The sequence below is a fragment of the Balaenoptera musculus genome, chromosome 15 (assembly GCF_009873245.2).
Source record: "Balaenoptera musculus isolate JJ_BM4_2016_0621 chromosome 15, mBalMus1.pri.v3, whole genome shotgun sequence".
NCBI lineage: Eukaryota > Metazoa > Chordata > Mammalia > Artiodactyla > Balaenopteridae > Balaenoptera > Balaenoptera musculus.
Genome location: NC_045799.1, coordinates 64,968,731 through 64,986,146, shown reverse-complemented (window position 1 = coordinate 64,986,146; position 17,416 = coordinate 64,968,731). Strand labels below are relative to the sequence as shown.

The following is a 17,416-nucleotide window of genomic DNA, read 5'->3' as shown; positions in this document are numbered from 1 at the left end:
CAGAATCTCGATGAGTGAGTGGGAATCAGCACCCACCACCTCTGCGCTTTGAGTGATCCTTCTGATGTGACAAGTTTGGGAAAGAGCGCTGATCACTCAGCTATCACTCAGTGCCTGTTTCCTGAGGGCCCACGTCTGAGAGGGGCCCTGCCTCCTGAGGGCCTGGGAGGGGCAAGACCCGCGAAGTGCTCAGCACTGAGTCTGACCCAGAGAAGCACACACTACATATTAGCTATTACTGTTTTCAGGGCACAGTCTTTGACCTCAAGAAGATCACAGAGGGGGAGGCAGGAAAATTAACAGGGAATTAGAGATGCTTACACACCAAAGAGAGAAGCTGCTTCAGTAAATGTGCATCCATCACACAGATGGGTCCTGGGGTTACAAAGAGAAGACTGGTTTACACTCTCAAGTCAGATATATATATATATATATATATATATATATATATATTGCTTAAAATATTTTTTTTATCCAATTAGCACCCAGCTTTTAGGATTCCGGGTAAATAATAAGACTACACTTCTATGGTACTTATTGGGCCCTTTGCGCATATGAAGTGGCAGTGAGGTACGTGCTGTTATTTTCCCCGATGACCGTACAGATGAGGAGACTGAGGCACGCAGGTTACGTAAGGAGCCTGGGGTCACACTGTGGGCTGTCTGGCTCCTGCATTCATGCCCGTAACCTCCACAGGGTCATGGTCTCTCTCCCCAGGGAGATGAAGATTTCTGTAATGAAGACGCAACAAAAGGTGCTGCTCCCACATCTCTTCCCACATAGACAGTTTAGGAAAAACCAAAATGCCCAGCACCTGTGGAATGAGTAGATACCTGATAATTTATAAACTTGATAAAATAGGATGAAACCATTCAAAATGTGCTTTTGCAAAGCTTGAAGGAACAAGGAGACATGCCAAGAGCAAAATACAGTGGAATTTACAAAATTCCTATAAATTTTGATGATGCAAATTTTAAATTGCTCCATTCCAAAAGTTAACAATGTCTCCAAGGGGGACACTGTGGCTTCTGTCTGGTGGTGTTGAAAGCCAACAAAGCTGATGGCTCCAAAGGTAAAGTGGAAGCTAGGTTCTTTCACTCAGTCATCTCTGCCCTTGTTTTCTCTCTTGCTTTTCTGAAAAAAAAAATTTATTTTTCTTGAAAACAAGCGATTCCTATTTTATGTTTAGTCCTGAGTGAGATGTTCATAGTACACCCTTTAAATGTGACTGCCCTGTAAAAAAAAAATTACATTCATAACTAAGTGGTGGCCCAGCATTTCAACTCTTAAAAAAACTAAATATAGAGAAAACGATTGAAAAGAAATGGGTGAATTTTTGTTTTCCCAAATGTCTACCGTCCACGTGCATCGCTATACCATTGCGGAAAACTTTCTAAAAGAACTAACAACATATACCAGACAGAAGATAAACAGACTGTCAGGGCATCAACATGTACACAGTGTTACTGTGGTCAGGCAGACCGCAGAGGTGGGGAGAGGCAGGGAGGAGGAGAGGTCGGGAACTGGGGAGTCCCAGGGGAGCTGGCCCCCCAGTATCAGCACCCACTGTTGGGAGACCCCAGGGAGAGATCCACCCAAGGGTGACGCTGCCCTAGTAGAGGTGACCACTGAAAAAATATTAATGAAACGTATGCTAGGAATAGTTTCTGATTGGGGAATTGGTAGAAAAGTAATGTTTCCCCCTCAGTTTGCTTGCTCACAGAAGGGTAGACTCTGGTGTCAAGCAGACCCAGGGTTCAAATCCTGGCTCTGCCATCTGATAGCTGGGTGACCCCAGCCCCAACCACATTTCATCGTTTGAACTAAGTAAAATAATCTTGACCTCACAGAGTCCTCATGAGATTAGGGAGATAATGTACCGAATGTGCCCAGTGCAGGGACTGATACGTTGTAGGTATTCAACAAATGTGACTCTTTTCCTCTGAGTGGCCTGTAGAAATACAAGCTGAAATGCTGCTAAAGAGTTCACTTAGCATCTTTTAAAACTCACATGTCACTCATCATCTGAAAGTTAGTTAGTTATCTTGCAAGCTAAGCTATCAAACATGGCCAAGGATTTGAAAGTAAGCAGAAGAAGCCAGTGTAGATGTTTTGGAATGTGTGCCCCAAACTCTGGTGTTTTAGTTGCAGGAGTGTCTCTGAGACCTCTCTCAGAGCTTGTGTGCCCATCCTTAAAGCATCATTCGGGCAAGCTGAGCTACCAGATTTCCTCAGAGCATAACTGAGTTTCGAAATGAATTTGTGTCCCAATGGCTGATAAGCACATAAAAAGGTGTGCATCAAAGAAATTAAAGCCACAGTGAGACAGACACTACACACCCACCAGGATGATTACAATGAAAAAGACTCATCACACTAAGTGTTGGTGAGGATGCAGGACAACTTAATGCTCAGGCATCGCTAGTGGGGATGGGAAACAGTGCCAACACTTTAGCAAAAGATTCGGCAGGATCTTGCCAAATTAAGTATTATGTGTATACTCTCAGGCCCATCAGTTCCACTCCTGGCTAATCCTCAACTGAAGTGAGTATTTACATCCACCAAAAAACATATACAAGAATGTTCATAAAAACTGGATACAGCCCAAGTGTCCATCAATAAGAGATATACACATTGTGATACTATTCACAGGAAAGAATACTACACATCAGTGAAAAAGAGGAAACTACTGCTGCCCTCAACATTTTGGTTGACTCTCCCAGATGTAATAGCCAGCAAAAGAAGCCAGGCACAGAGTCCATACTCTTTCCATTTATGTGAAGTTTGAGAATAAGCAGAACTAGTCTGTGGTGATAGAATTCCAAATAGAGTTTGCCTTGGGGTTGGCTGCTGCCTGGGTGGGAGCACGAGGGAACCCCTGGAGGTGGAGCCCATTCGTCATCCTGATCCGGGAGCTGGTTACGTGGTGTGTGCATACAGACAAGTTCACTGTGCTGTACACTTAGGACTAGGGCACCCTGCTGTCTGTGAGTTTGACCTCAACAAAAAATAAAATAAAATAAAATAAAATAAATAAAATAAAACAAAATGGGGAGGAAGAGAACAGGCATCAAAATCTGAGGACATTTTCATTCAGATCCAGGGCAGAGTCTAAGGTGCCCCGACAGTCCCTGAGGGCTCCACACTTGAAACAGATTAGTAACAGTATCACACTATTAAGTAGAAAATTTGCATTTACTGAATGCTAGACATTATGTTCAGGGCTTTACACAAATGTATCATCTCGGTTAATCACCCCAGCCACTCTGGGAGGTAGATGCTATCATTATTTCCATTTACCAATGAGAAAATTAAGGCTCAGAGACACTAAGCAACTTGCCCAAGGTCACAGAGCTAAATAAATGGCCCTGCCAGAACTCTAAGCCTGGTCTGTCTGAGTCCAAAATCCATGGTCTTAACCATCATGTCATACTAATGCAGAGTATGAATTGGGGTCCCTGATCACCACCCAGAATAATCCAACAAAGCTTAAAGTCAGGCTGTATACTTTCTAATTAGGAGGTAGGGGAGTGTACAATATATATTACCAAGGTTTTTTTTTTTTTCTGTTTTTACTGGACTGAATTTTTAAAATAAGATTATTTTTCAATTATAAAAGCTGTTCATAGTCATTATAGAAAATCTGAAGAATACAGAAAAAAATATGAAAAAAAACCTTCACGTCCCCAGTGGAAGAATATGTCATGGAAGATTTTCTTTCTAAAAAGAAAGAAATGTTGACGTGTAGAGGGTAATGTCAATAGTCAGGTATGTTTACCCCCCTTTCTTAACTGTGCCAGATGTTGGGTTGTGTTATTTTGAGGAAAGTTGAGCCAGCTTGGAAGCCACAAGGCACTGGGGCAGATCTGACAGTCTTGAATGTGCAGTAATTACTGCTGTTGACTTCTAAACAATGTAAACTCAGGGCGAAGTCTCCTGGAAGGCAGCATTTTAAATGGAAACATTTGGTGCCGGAAGTGACAACAATAGTTATATTAAAACAGAATCTCAACATCAAGTTTTGACCCTGGAAAGGATCTTGATTCCTGGAAAGGGAGACATTTAATAAAAGCCATGTTTTTCATAGATGAGGGAAACTGAGGCTCCAACAGGGGAAGAAATGGGGCCATTGGAGCACAGCTTAGTTGCTCAGGGCACACCTTCTGGAGCCAGGCGACTTGGCTTTTACCATCATTTACCATCTGGGTGACCTGAGCAAGTCTCTTAACCTCTTTGAAGCCTCAGCTCCCTCACCCATAAAATGGGGACAGTAAGACCTTCCTCTCAGTAGAGTGCGAGGGTGAAATGAGATGGTACCCATTGCCTGGCACATGGTAGATGCTCAATAAAATTATTTCTTAATTATATAGGCAATGCAGTGGCTGTAGAAAAGCTGGAAAATATGCTTTTTTCAAACAAATATTTAAACAAATTTTCTTTAAATCATGTAAGTGAGATTTATGTTCTACTCATATGTGTTTATACATCTATTAGTATTTTCTTTTTACATCTGAATTTACAAGGGTAGCTCCATTTCGCAGTTAGCATCAAGATTGGAGATTTAGCACAGCAGTTTAAATAGCCACCACCTAGTAGGCTGTCCTTCGAAATTCTGTGTCTTCAAAAGCCTAGGGAGTCAGGGGTGTGAATGAACACAGAAGAACCCCGTCAGCCGTGTCTTATGACTTTTTTATTTATCTCTGCATTCTCAGCTGCCGCTGCCAAGACTGAACCTTTAGAAATATCCCAGGCATTTTGAATGAACTCGGGTTATAAACAGTTCTCATCCAGTTCAGACTGGCAGAAGCCCTGCATATTGAATGCTGCCTTTAAGTGAAATGGAAACAGATCCTCCAGTTTATTTTTATATAGCTCCTCTGTGAGTGTAACAAGCTAATAACTAATTGAGAAACTATTTCAATCTGTAACTAGGGACTGGCGCAGTATTCACTCATTATCTTGGTAGTTGGTCCAGAACCCGAGGCAGACAGGGCTCCAGTCAAGAAACCCTGATGACTAAGCCAACTTTATCAAACCTTAAAAGAAGGAGATGGGAAGTAACATTCCAAGAGTTTCAACTACAGAGTTCTTTCTAATAGGAAGCCGACTGGTGTACTGAAAAGAAAATTTGAATTTTTCAAGCCCTGATGTTGGTGAGAAACTTACTGACCCCCAAACAAAACTACTTTTTAGAAAGGATCACTCATATCACCTAGTCATTTTTACCCTCTAAATGTCTCCTAAACCCATCCACTTCTGTCCAGTTCCACTGCTACCAGGTCATCAGATCCATCTCCCACCTGCAGCCATGCTCATCTTTCTATAAAGCCCATCTGATGATGCCACTGCCCTGCTAAAGCCCTTTAAAGGCTCCCTGCTGCCCTCAGGATCAAGCCCAAAGTCCCCCGAGGCCACTGCTCCCTCCCAGCTCCCCGGTGCCTCGCACCCTGCTCTCATCGCTCAGGCCTTCTTTCAGTCCCCCTTCCAGGCTCAGGGTCTTTGCCTCCATCCTTCCCTCATCCAAAAGCCCTCCCTGCCATTCACATCTAGTTAATTTCTAGGGGAACCTATTCAAACCCACTGCTTAAGTCTTTCGAGGCATCCTGAACTTCTTCGGAGCATTCGTCACAGTCTGTAATCATGGATTCACGTGATTATTGGAATAGTGTCTGGCTTCCCCACTAGGCTTGAGTTTCAAGTAGAACAACGTGTTGGCTTATGTTCTCCATTGAACCTCCAGCATGTGGCAGGTCCAGTCCTGCGCCCAGAGCAGGCGCTCGATCAATCTTGGCTGAACCAATGAATGAAACCCTACTCTAGCTTCCTTTGGGAGCCCCCAGGCCTTTCTCTCTCAGACTCCAGACTGTCAAAAGGACACACATTGGGCTTCCCTGGTGGCGCGGTGGTTGAGAGTCTGCCTACCAATGCAGGGGACACAGGTTCGAGCCCCGGTCTGGGAGGATCCCATATGCCGTGGAGCAGCTGGGCCCATGAGCCACAATTACTGAGCCTGCGCTCCGAAACAAGAGAGGCCGTGGTGGTGAGAGGCCTGCGCACTGCGATGAGGAGTGGCCCCCGCTTGCCGCAACTGGGGAAAGCCCTCGCACAGAAACGAAGACCCAACACACCCATAAATAATAAATAAATAAATTAAAAAAAAAAAAAAGGACACACATCTTTTCCAGCAATATAAAGGATTCTCCAGGTCAGCGGGGATGCCCAGACTTTAGTATCGGAGAGGCAAGTATTTGCATCCAGTCTCTAGCACTTACTACCAGCATGCCTTTGGCCTAGTCGCTAACCCTCTCAGAGCTTGTTCCCTCACCTGTAAAAATGGGTTCCTTGCGGATCTTATTGCACAGGGTAATCTTGATATTTAAATACATTAACTGAGATCACATACACAAATCCACCAGAAGAGTGCCTGGCACACAGCAGATGCAACAGGTGCTTAATAAATGGCGGTCCTCGTCAGGGTTCAAACCGCTGTTTGCCTGGTTTCCTAGGCAAAATATAACAAACTATAACTTGGGGTCTGCCGCCTTCCCTCTTGCCTTCCTTTGCCAGCACCTATTGTGTTTGTTGACTCAAGACCGAAAATGACGAATGTGCCAGACAGAGCCATGCTCTCTTGGAGCTAATCTATGTTTGAATTGAAAGATAAGTGTTTTCAATATGCAAACAATATCTTCAAGAGTTACATGAATTGGGTTAAACCCTCTCACAGCCATTGCTGGGAAACGATCCTAAGACACTGATCTTAGATACATACAAATATTTAGGAATATGGACATTTATTTGGTGCATGGTATCAAAACACTTCTCTTTGGCTGATGCGAGAAAACGTTTAATGTCTACTCATTCTGATTGCAATTCCCAGGCTGATAGGAAAGACATGAATGTCACCTCACCATTTCCTCACAGGTAGGCCGCTCCATTTCCGCTGCCTGTTGCTACTTTAATATAGCTAGCAACAATAACAACAACACTGATGAAAATACTAATAATCATTATAAGTACTATTTATTGCGTTCTTACAATAAGTCAGGTGGTGTACAAGGTCATATATCACTATGTTGTCTTTAATCTTCAAAACGACTCTCTGAAGGTATTATTATCTCCAATTTTCAGATGAGAACACAGGCTCTGAAAGGTAAGTGACTTTTCTAAGATGCACATGTGGGATTTGACACCTCATTTGCCTGTCCCTAGTCTACTGCTCTTCAGGAAATCATCTCAAAGTTTGAATTAAAAGATTAACGTTTTCAATATGTAAAAATATCTTCAATAGCTGCACAAATGAAATTAAATTCTCTTAGGAATGAAGGCAGCCACGGCAGCAATATTTATAACGGTGAAACTTAGAAAGAAGTGTCCAATGGGAAAAAAATTATGTAGCTAATCATGTAAAATAAGTTTATAATATAGGGAGATATGTTTACCATGTAAAGCTAGGTGAAAAAAGCAAGGGTACATGAAAATAACTGCTATGAAGTATGATCTCACTGATGTAAACTTAAAGATAGAGATCCATTTTCAAAAAGATTGACATGAAAGATGACAACTGGAAGTTCAAGGGACCCAGAATAGCCAAAACAGTCTTGAAAAAAGAGAACAAAGTTGGAGGACTCACACTTTCCCACTTAAAAACTTATTAAAAGCGACAGTAATTGAGACTGGGTGGTACTGGCATAGGATAAATATATAAATCAATGGAATAGACCTGAAAATCCAGAAGTGAACACTTACACTTATTTATTAAATTTACTTATTTATTTATTACATTTATGGTCAACTGATTTTCACCAAGGGTGCTAAGACCATTCAATGGGGGAAAGAATAGTCTCTTCAACCTATGCTGCGGGACAACTGGATATCCACGTGCAAAAGAATAAAGGTGGACCCTTACCTTACACCACATACAAAGAGTAACTCAGAATGGGTCAAGGACCTAAATAAAATCCCTAACACCATAAAGCTCTTGGGAAAAAGTGAGTGGAAAAAAGTGGTTTAGACATGGTCCATGGTCCAACAGATTAGAAAATGGTTTCTTAAATATGACACCAAAAGCACAAGCAACAAATGAAAAAATAAAGTGGACATCATCAAAATTTAAAACTTTCATGCTTCAAAATACACCACTTTCAAGAAAGTGAACAGACAACCCATGCAACTGCAAATCATATCTCTGATTAGAGACTTGTGTCTAAAGTACATTTTAAGAAATCGTTACTACTCAATAAAAGACAGACAATCCAATTTAAAAAGGCAGAGGATCTGAACAGACATTTCTCCAAAGAAGCTATACAAACGGCCAATAAGCACCTAATAAGATACTCAACATCATTAGGCATTAGAGAAACATAAATCAAACCACACTGAGATACCACTTAACATCCACAAGGATGGCTATAGTCCAACAGACAGATAGTAAGTGCTGGTGAGGATGTGTAAGAATTGGAACCCTCATCCACTGCTGGTGGGAATGTAAAATGGCGCAACCGCTCTGAAAACAATCTGGCAGTTCCTCAACCAACTGAACCTAGAGTTACCATATGACCCAGGAATTCTACTCCTTACTATATACCCAAGAGAAATGAAAACACGTGTCCACACAAAATATTGTACATGAATGTTCATAGCGGCATTATTCATAATAGCCAAAATGTGAAAACAACTCAAATGTCCATCAACTGATGAAGAGATGCACAGATGTGATACATCCATACAATGGAATATTATCTGGCCATGAGTTGTATCCCCCTCAAATCCATATGTTGAAGCCTTAAACCCGCACATGTGACTGTACTGGAGATAGGGCCTTTAAGGAGGTGATTAAAGTTAAATGAGGTCATAAGAGTAGAGCCCTGATCTGATAGAACGGGTACCCTTATAAGAAGAGGAGGAGATACAAGAACTCTCCCTCCACTATGTGGGGACACAGCTAGAAGGCAGCTTCTGCAAACCAGGAGGAGAGCTCTCACCAGACCCAACCATGCTGGCACCTTGATCTTGGAAATCCAGACTCCAGAACTGTGGGGAAAAAAATGTCTGTTGTTTAAGTCACCCAGTCTATGGTATTTTGTTATGGCAGCCGAGTAATACAAGTCATAAAAAGAAATGATGTACTAATATGTGCTACAACATGGATGAAGCTTGAAAACACTATGCAAAGTGAAGATGCCAGTCACAAAGGCAAATCTATAGAGATTGAAAGTCCATTAGTGGTTGTCTGGGGCTGGGAAGAATGGGAGTCTTGCGGGCTTATAGCTAACGGGAGTAGGGTTTCCTCTGGGGGTGATGAAGATGTGCTAAAATTGATTGTAGTAATGGTGGCAAATTCTGGGACTATACTAAATGTCACTGAATTGTATGATATATGAATTATATCTAAATAAAGTTATTTTTAAAAAAGAAAGAGGACCTTTTGATAGCAGTTATCTCTGGATGGCGAGACTTAGAATTATCTACTTTTTCGTTCAATTTTCCACAAAGGGTAAGTATTACTTTTCTAATCAGTTAAGAAGAAAGTTATTTTTAAAAATTCTGTTAAAACAAGTGCCAGCAGTATTCTCCTTTTCTACAAAGCTGATAAAGCTCACACCTCTGCAAGAGTCGAATACACACTAATGACAACTCCTCCAGGCTGGGCTTCTCAGTGTTTAATGTTCTCTCATGTACATTATCTCATGTGAGATTCACAACCTCTTTGTGCTGTAAACAAGGCAAATACCTATTTTCTTCCTGAATGTATTTATATCCTGCTTCCTCTCTAAAAGGATTTCAGATAATTTACAAAAAAATATATAGCTAATAAAAATAGAAAAAAGAAAACCAAGTCTGAAGAGAAACGGAGAATTTAGATATGCTCACCAAGAAGAGTCAGTAAGTTGCTATAAATGAGGTTTAAATTGAACTCTGAGCTTCCTGGCAGACTAGGCAAAAAGGAAAAGTTAAGGAAGAAGCAAACCATTTCCCCAATGAGAGCTACATTTTTCCTGGCACCGTTTGCTGGAAACATTTCTCATATGGGGATTTATTTTTGTAAAAAGATCTAATGGACCATGATCCAGGAATTCTACTCCTAGGTGTACACTCAAGAGATACTCTGAGATATCTACCAGGAATGCTCATAGCAGTTTTATTCATAATAACTAAAAACTGTAAACAACTCAAATATCCATCAAGAGTAGAGTGATAAACAACTGTAGTATATTCACACAATGGAATACTACACCACCAGTGAAAAAGAACAAATTACTGATACAACCAAGATGGCTGAATCACACAAAATGTGGAGTGAGGAAGCCAGATATAAAAGATTTTTATTTAAATGATGATCAAAAAACAGGTAAAACTAGTCGAGGATGATAGAAACCAAAACAGTGATTACCTGGGGGGCAGGGGGGTGAGAGGTTAGGAAGATGAGGTGGGTGGGGTGGATTGACTGGGATGGGGCATGGCGGAGCCTTCAGGAATAATGGAAATGTTCCGTATCTTGCCCTAAAGCTGGCTGGTACATGGGGAAGATGTCTATTCAGATCCTCTGTCCATTTTTAAATGTTTGGGGGGTGTTTTGATGTTGAGTTGTATGAGTTCTTTGTATACTTTGGATATTAACCCCTTATCAGATACATCATTTGCAAATATCTTCTCCAATTCAGTAGGTGGCCTTTTCGTTTTGTTGATAGTTTCCTTCTCTGTGCAAAAACTTTTTAGTTTGATGTGGTCCCATCTGTTTATTTTTGCTTTTATTTCCCTTGCCTGAAGAGACGTATCCAAAAAAATCACTAAGACTGATGTCAAAGAACGTACTGCCTGTGTTTTCTTCTAGGAGTTTTATGGTTCCAGGTCTTACATTTAAAAGAATAAAACTGGACTACTTTCTCACACCATATACAAAAGTAAATTCAAAATGGATTAAAGACTTAAATGTAAGAAGTGAGATTATTTCATTTTTAAAAATGCATGTGGCAACCCACTAATTGTTTTCACCATCCACAGTGGGAAAAACACGATTCAAAAACTGTATGATTTACAATAGTCATTGATCATTATTGAACCCCTACTGTCTGTGAGTATTGGACTAAATGTGTTACATGCACTGTCTCATATGGGTTTCTTTAGGATCCAGTGAGGGGAATACTTTTATAATTTCTATTGTACAGATGAAGAAACGGAAGGTCAGAGAGGTTAAGTAACTTTCTCAAGGTCACACAGCCAGTGAGAATTTATAGGTGAGCATTAGCTCAAATCTTTTTAACTCAAATAACCTTGCCTCTCAGTTGAGCTTTTAGGAGGGTGTTAATTTCATTTTACAGTTAGAAGATGGAAGATCAGGAAGGTTAAGTGCTTTGCTCAAAGATACACAGCTAGGAAGCTTCCAATCAGGGTTTGAATATAAATCTTGGGACTCCAGGCCCAGTACTCTTGCTGCCGCTATTAGCTGCTCACTTGGACAGCTTCAAAGGTCACTCTGAAACCTCTTAAATGACAAGTCTTCAGATGCCACGAAAAGCAAGTGAGGGCAACTCCAAGTCACATGGTGAAAGCAGAACACATACAACAGACTCAGTCTCCTCTACCTCCCTCCTGCTCATGGGAGAAAATAAAGCACTTTTTAAAAAGTCTTTCTATACACCAAAGTATTATCAGTGACAGCATGGTGGATACCCTTTTTTGATCTCTTGATACTTTTCTGTATTTTGCAGAATGAGAATGTATTACTTTGATAAAGGGACAGTTTTTAAGTTATTCTAAAAGGAATCAGTCTGTCCTTCTTAACATCTAGCCTCCATAGCTCTATACTTTAAAAATTTTCCATGTCCTGGACTAACGAGAGTCAAATCTGAAAATTGGCAAGAGACTTTAGCTGCTCAGATCCTAAATTTAGATCCTCAGGGTGAATACCATGCGTCAACAGGGTTGGACTGGCACTTATAGAGAGAAGGCAGGACAATTAGATGGGTGGGACCATTGCCCTTTAAACCAGGCTAACAGGCGTAAGGGAACATGTGCTTCATGCTCTCAGCAATTTAATCAGAGGTTGGGTCCTGATGGATTTCGCATGAAACAAAACACCAACAGATTTCTCCGGAGCTTAACTCCATAAATAACATCTGTGCATTGCGGCATCGGAGGTGGGGAAGGGGAAGGACTCCCAAGCTGCCCAGTCTGCTACTTCCTTGCTGGGTGGCCCTGGGTATATTGTTCAACCTCTCTGTGCCTCAGTTTCTTCATCTATAAAATGGAGACCATACAGTACCTACTTCAAAGGGCTGCTGAGAAGACTGAGTTCCTACTAAAGATGTGCTTGGAACATTGCTTGCTTCATAGTAAGCACACAGGAGTGTGAACAGTCCTTTTTATTATTTTAGAAAAGATGGATAGTATATTTCCTTTTATTTATTTGTTTACTTGGTTGCTTGGAAACAGTTCTGTTTACCTTAGATTGACTTTGTCCATAGGGTGTTTACCAAGCTGGATGATTTGGGAAGGGTATTGTGTAACACAGATTCAGTCATTTAATCAACAAAATCTTTCTTGAACATCTACCACATACATGCTGGGCACTGTGCTAGGAGTTGGGATAGAGCGGTGAACGACACGGAAAGGAAAAAACATCCAAGCTGCCACAGGAAGCTTCCATATTCTAGTGCAGTCACACAAACAATAAACGAAATAAATCATTAAAATCCTGGGCAATTCAAAAGAATTAAAAACTTAAACAATTATTAATCGGTGACTAAATACAATTAAATACATCACATAGTCAAAGACAATTTGTTAAGGAACTAACATAATAATTACAACATAACAGATCCTCTACATGTAGCCCCCGGAACAAACACAGGACACGGGGCACCCAGCCATCCTGGAGCTGGCATTGTCCCAGATCCTTTATTGCAGCCAGGGTTGAAGGGCAATCACACATTTCTTTATTTCTCCAAAGCTGCAAAGAAGAGTTGGCACTGACACCAAGTTCTTAATCTGTGCCCATGCAGGTTGTAATAAAATTTTGGAAGCAGTCAGTTCTTTTTGAATCACCCTGTAGATAACATGTTAGCTGGGGACAAGCAGGGCAGAGGGATGGGGGTCGGGGGGTCAGGGAGGGCACACTGAGAAGATGACATTAAGCAGAGCCTGATGGAGGTAAGGGAGCGATCCATGAGGTAATTTGGGGTCTGTGCCTTCACTGTTTTTCCTCCTAATTTTTTTTATTGTGGTAAAATACACATAACATAAAATTTACCATCTTAACCATTTTAAAGTGCACAATTCAGTGGTATTAAGTACATTCATATTGTGCAACCATCAGCACCATCCATCTCTAGAACTCTTTTCATCTTGCAAAACAGAAACTCTGTACCCATTAAACAAGAACTCCCCATTCTCCCCTCCTCCCAGCCCGTGGCAACCACCATCCTACTTTCTGTGTCTATGAATATTACTATTCTAAGTATCTCATTTAAGTGGAATCATACAGTATTTGCCTTTTTGTGACTGGCTTATTTCACTTAGCATAATGTCCTCAAGGTTCATCCACATTATGGCATGTGTCAGAACTTCCTTCTTAAGGCTGAATAATATTCTATTGTATGGACATACCACATATTTCTTATCTATTCATCCATTGATGGACACCTGGGTTACTTCTACCTTTTGGCTACCGTGAATAATGCTACCATTAACATATGTATACAAATATCTCATTGAGTCTCTGCTCTCTTTCTTGTATTTACCCCAAAGTAGAATTGCTGGATCATATGGTAATTCCAGTGAAAAATTTATTAAGGAACCGCTTTATCTGCATCATTTTACATTCCCACTAACAATGCATAATGGGTCCAATTCTTCCACATCCTCACCAATACTTGTTATTGTCTATTTTTTGATAGTATCCATCTTTATGGATGTGAGGGAGTCTGTGCCTTCATTTTTATTTTATGTAACAGATTTATGAAAATATAACTCACATACCACACAATTCACTCATTTAAAGTACGCAATTCAATGGTTTTTAGTATATTCACGGACAGGTGCAACCGTCACCACGATCAATTTTACAACATCTTCATTATCGCCCAAAGAATCCCCATACCTTTCAGCTATCACCACCATTCCCTCAGCCTCCTGGCCCTAGGCAAGCACTAATCTACTTTCTATCTCTATAGACTTTCCTATTCGGGACATTTCACATAAATGGAATCATATAATATGTGGTCTTTTGTGTCTGTCTTCTTGCACTTAGCAAGCTTTCAAGTTTTTCAGTTTTCAAGGTTCGTCCACGTTCGAGCATGTATCAGTCCTTCATTGCTTTTTATGGTGTGGCCTTCGTTTCTGCATTGAACTTCTGTTGCACTTTTGAGAGCATGGATTCCAGACCTCTCCCACAGCCTACCCATTCATGGACTGGTGGAAAGGAAGGGTGTGAGAACAGCAAGGAAGTATGATGTTGTGGAAAGTTGTAAATGTCCTCAGCTCTGCTCTTTAGCAGCTGTTGACCAAAACCAAGTGACTTAACCTCTGAGACAGTTTCCTCCCCTGAAAGATAGGGGTGATAATAGTTCATGCTCATTCCATTTGTTGTGAAGATTAAAAATATAATAATATATTTAAGGTACGTGGTAGGAACACATGAGGCTTTCATAAGGACCGTGGATCTTTGCAGACACCCAGGTGTGGCAGCTAAGGATAGAGGTAACACTGTCCTGCAGGCTGGACACCATGGCAGGAGAGATTTCCCATCACCCTTCCTCTGTAAGCTCCATTTTCATTCAGAAAGTCACCCCTGGGTGTGACAGACCCAGGTGTGGTGATAGGAAAGCCCTCAATCTAGGAAATATGCTTCCCACTCCTCAAATATATGACCAAAGAGAAACTGCCTTTAAACATCCTTACTCGTCCCCCACAAATTCTCCTAAAGTGCCAAATACCCAGGCTACCCTTCCCTCTTCTCCCCTCCCCAGTTACTCTCTGGCTCTCACTATCTCACCCCACTCTCTCCAGCAAAGCGCAGAATGTTCCCCATCTATTGTTTTTGCCTTCGATCTTGAGACCAAACTCCCAAATCCAACAACCACCACCAAGACAAGAGCAATAGTTTTCCAAGGTTTGGATTTGCCCAACAATAGGCCTCTTTGCCCAGGAGGCAGGAGATTCTACAGCAAACACCTATCAGATTTCCTGTTTTATAGATTTCCTGGCTCACTTCTTCCACTTTTCAAAGAAGAGAGCAAGGCCCATCTAGCTGGTAAATTGCAGAGTTGGGCCAGGAACTCAGATCCCCTGAATTTTAATCCAGATGATATTGCATTAGTGAGAAGAACCCTTGCAAAGGAAGATTTTGAATCCAAAGCTATTACTGGAGTCTTGCAGCTAATCCATAGTATCAGGATTTTGCTGACGTGGTTACAACAAATCCACTCCTAAGAATAAACACATGTAGTCACTTTCTCTGGCCTCTGGCCTGACACATCCTTGTAAATTTCCCCCAGGGGATTCTAATCTGCAGCCAGGAGTGAGAACCACTGCTGCAGGTAAATCACCTGGCATACATTTTGTTTTTGTTTTTGTTTTTCTTGACAGTTTAAAAAATATTACTAAAATCAGCCACCGGTTATTGATCATTCACTTTGTGCCAGGGATCTATTTAATAGGATACTTGATATTTAATATTATTTAATCCTCACAGGAGCCCTCTGGGATGGGCCCTAACTGTCCCCACATAACAGAGGAGAAAATGCCTTCAGGAGGATGAGTGCCTTGCCCTGACCACTGATGGTAGGAGGCAGGACTCGGTTCATTCAGGCCCCAGAGCCCATATTCTTTTTTTTTTAATTTTATTTATTTTTGGCTGCATTGGGTCTTCGTTGCTGCGCGTGGGCTTTCTCTAGTCGCTGTGAGCGGGGGCTACTCTTCCTTAGGGTGCGTGGGCTTGTCATTGCGGTGGCTTCTCTTGTTGGGGAGCACAGGCTCTAGGCGCGCAGGCTCAGTAGTTGTGGCTCGCGGGCTCTAGAGCGCAGGCTCCGTAGTTGTGGCGCACGGGCTTAGTTGCTCCGCGGCATGTGGGATCTTCCCGAACCAGGGATCGAACCCGTGTCCCCTGCATTGGCAGGCAGATTCTTAACCACTGAGCCACCAGCGAAGCCCCCCATATTCTTAATAACAATGTATATTAGTCATATGTTGAGCATTTACATTACTAATAATAGTTACCATTTAGTGATCACTTTGTTTTTTCAGCCAGACACTATTCTGGTTCATTTAATCCTTACAAAAACCCTATGGGGTGGTTACTAACATTAGTGTTTCCATCTTATTGCCATGCAAACTGAGTCACAGAGAGATTAAGCAACCACCACAAGGTTATACAGCTGATAAATGGGAAACTTAATCCAATCTGGTGCCTTGAGCCTTCCAGACATTTGTGGATTTATCTAAATCCTACAAAAGCATTCTGCGTCTATATAATGGCAAAGAAGAATGCTGAACAGTCAGATGATGGAATGAAACTAATGGTTGGAAGCATCCATTTACATAATCTTAAATTGGGGATTTGAACTTTGGGGGCAGACCATTTCATAGAGGAAATCGTTTTTTATTTTACTTTTCATTTTGGTAGAATAGTAGGGGATCTTCGAGCATTTCAACAGAAGGCACATCCTAGTTGTGCACTTTTGCAATTTTTAAATGAAAAGATATGTATGGGACTTCCCTGGTGGCGCAGTGGTTAAGAATCCGCCTGCCAATGCAGGGAACATGGGTTCGAGCCCTGGTCTGGGAAGATCCCACATGCCGCGGAGCAACTAAGCCCGTGCGCCACAACTACTGAGTCTGCGCTCTAGAGCCCGCGTGCCACAACTACTGAAGCCCGCGCGCCTAGAGCCTGTGCTCTGCAAGGAGAAGCCACCACAATGAGAAGCCCACGCACAGCAACGAAGAGTAGCCCCAGCTCACTACAACTAGAGAAAGCCCGCGCACAGCAACAAAGGCCCAGTGCAGCCAAAAATAAATTAAAAAAAAAAAAGATATGTATGAAAGTTGATGTCATCCTAACATCCCCACCCACTGGTGAGTCTTAAAAATAGAACTGATGAAAGTAATATCAAGGCATGACGTCACTAGATTTCTTTTAATCAAATTTTTATTTCTTCTGCAGGTTAAAATGGAGAAGGAACTAAAGTTTGGGGAGATATGAGAGAAAAAGTTAAAATGAAAATGACACCTTACATTTCCAGATAGTATATTTCTTCTTAAAGAGCCATGATAATATCAAAGCAATGACCTCATTTAGAATTATTCCTGAGGCATAATCATTCTCATTTTACAAGTAGGGAAAATGAAGCACAAAGATTACATCACCCATCAAAAGTTCCAAAGTGACTTGGTGGCATTAATTATAAATTGGTGCAAT

The 17,416-nt window shown here is 41.4% G+C and overlaps 1 protein-coding gene across 4 annotated transcripts in view; it reads right to left on the bottom strand.

The window, feature by feature from the left end:
• The window catches only part of IQCK (IQ motif containing K), a 128,483-nt gene that overhangs the window by 6,584 nt on the left and 104,483 nt on the right, over positions 1 to 17,416 (bottom strand). The window lies entirely within an intron of this gene.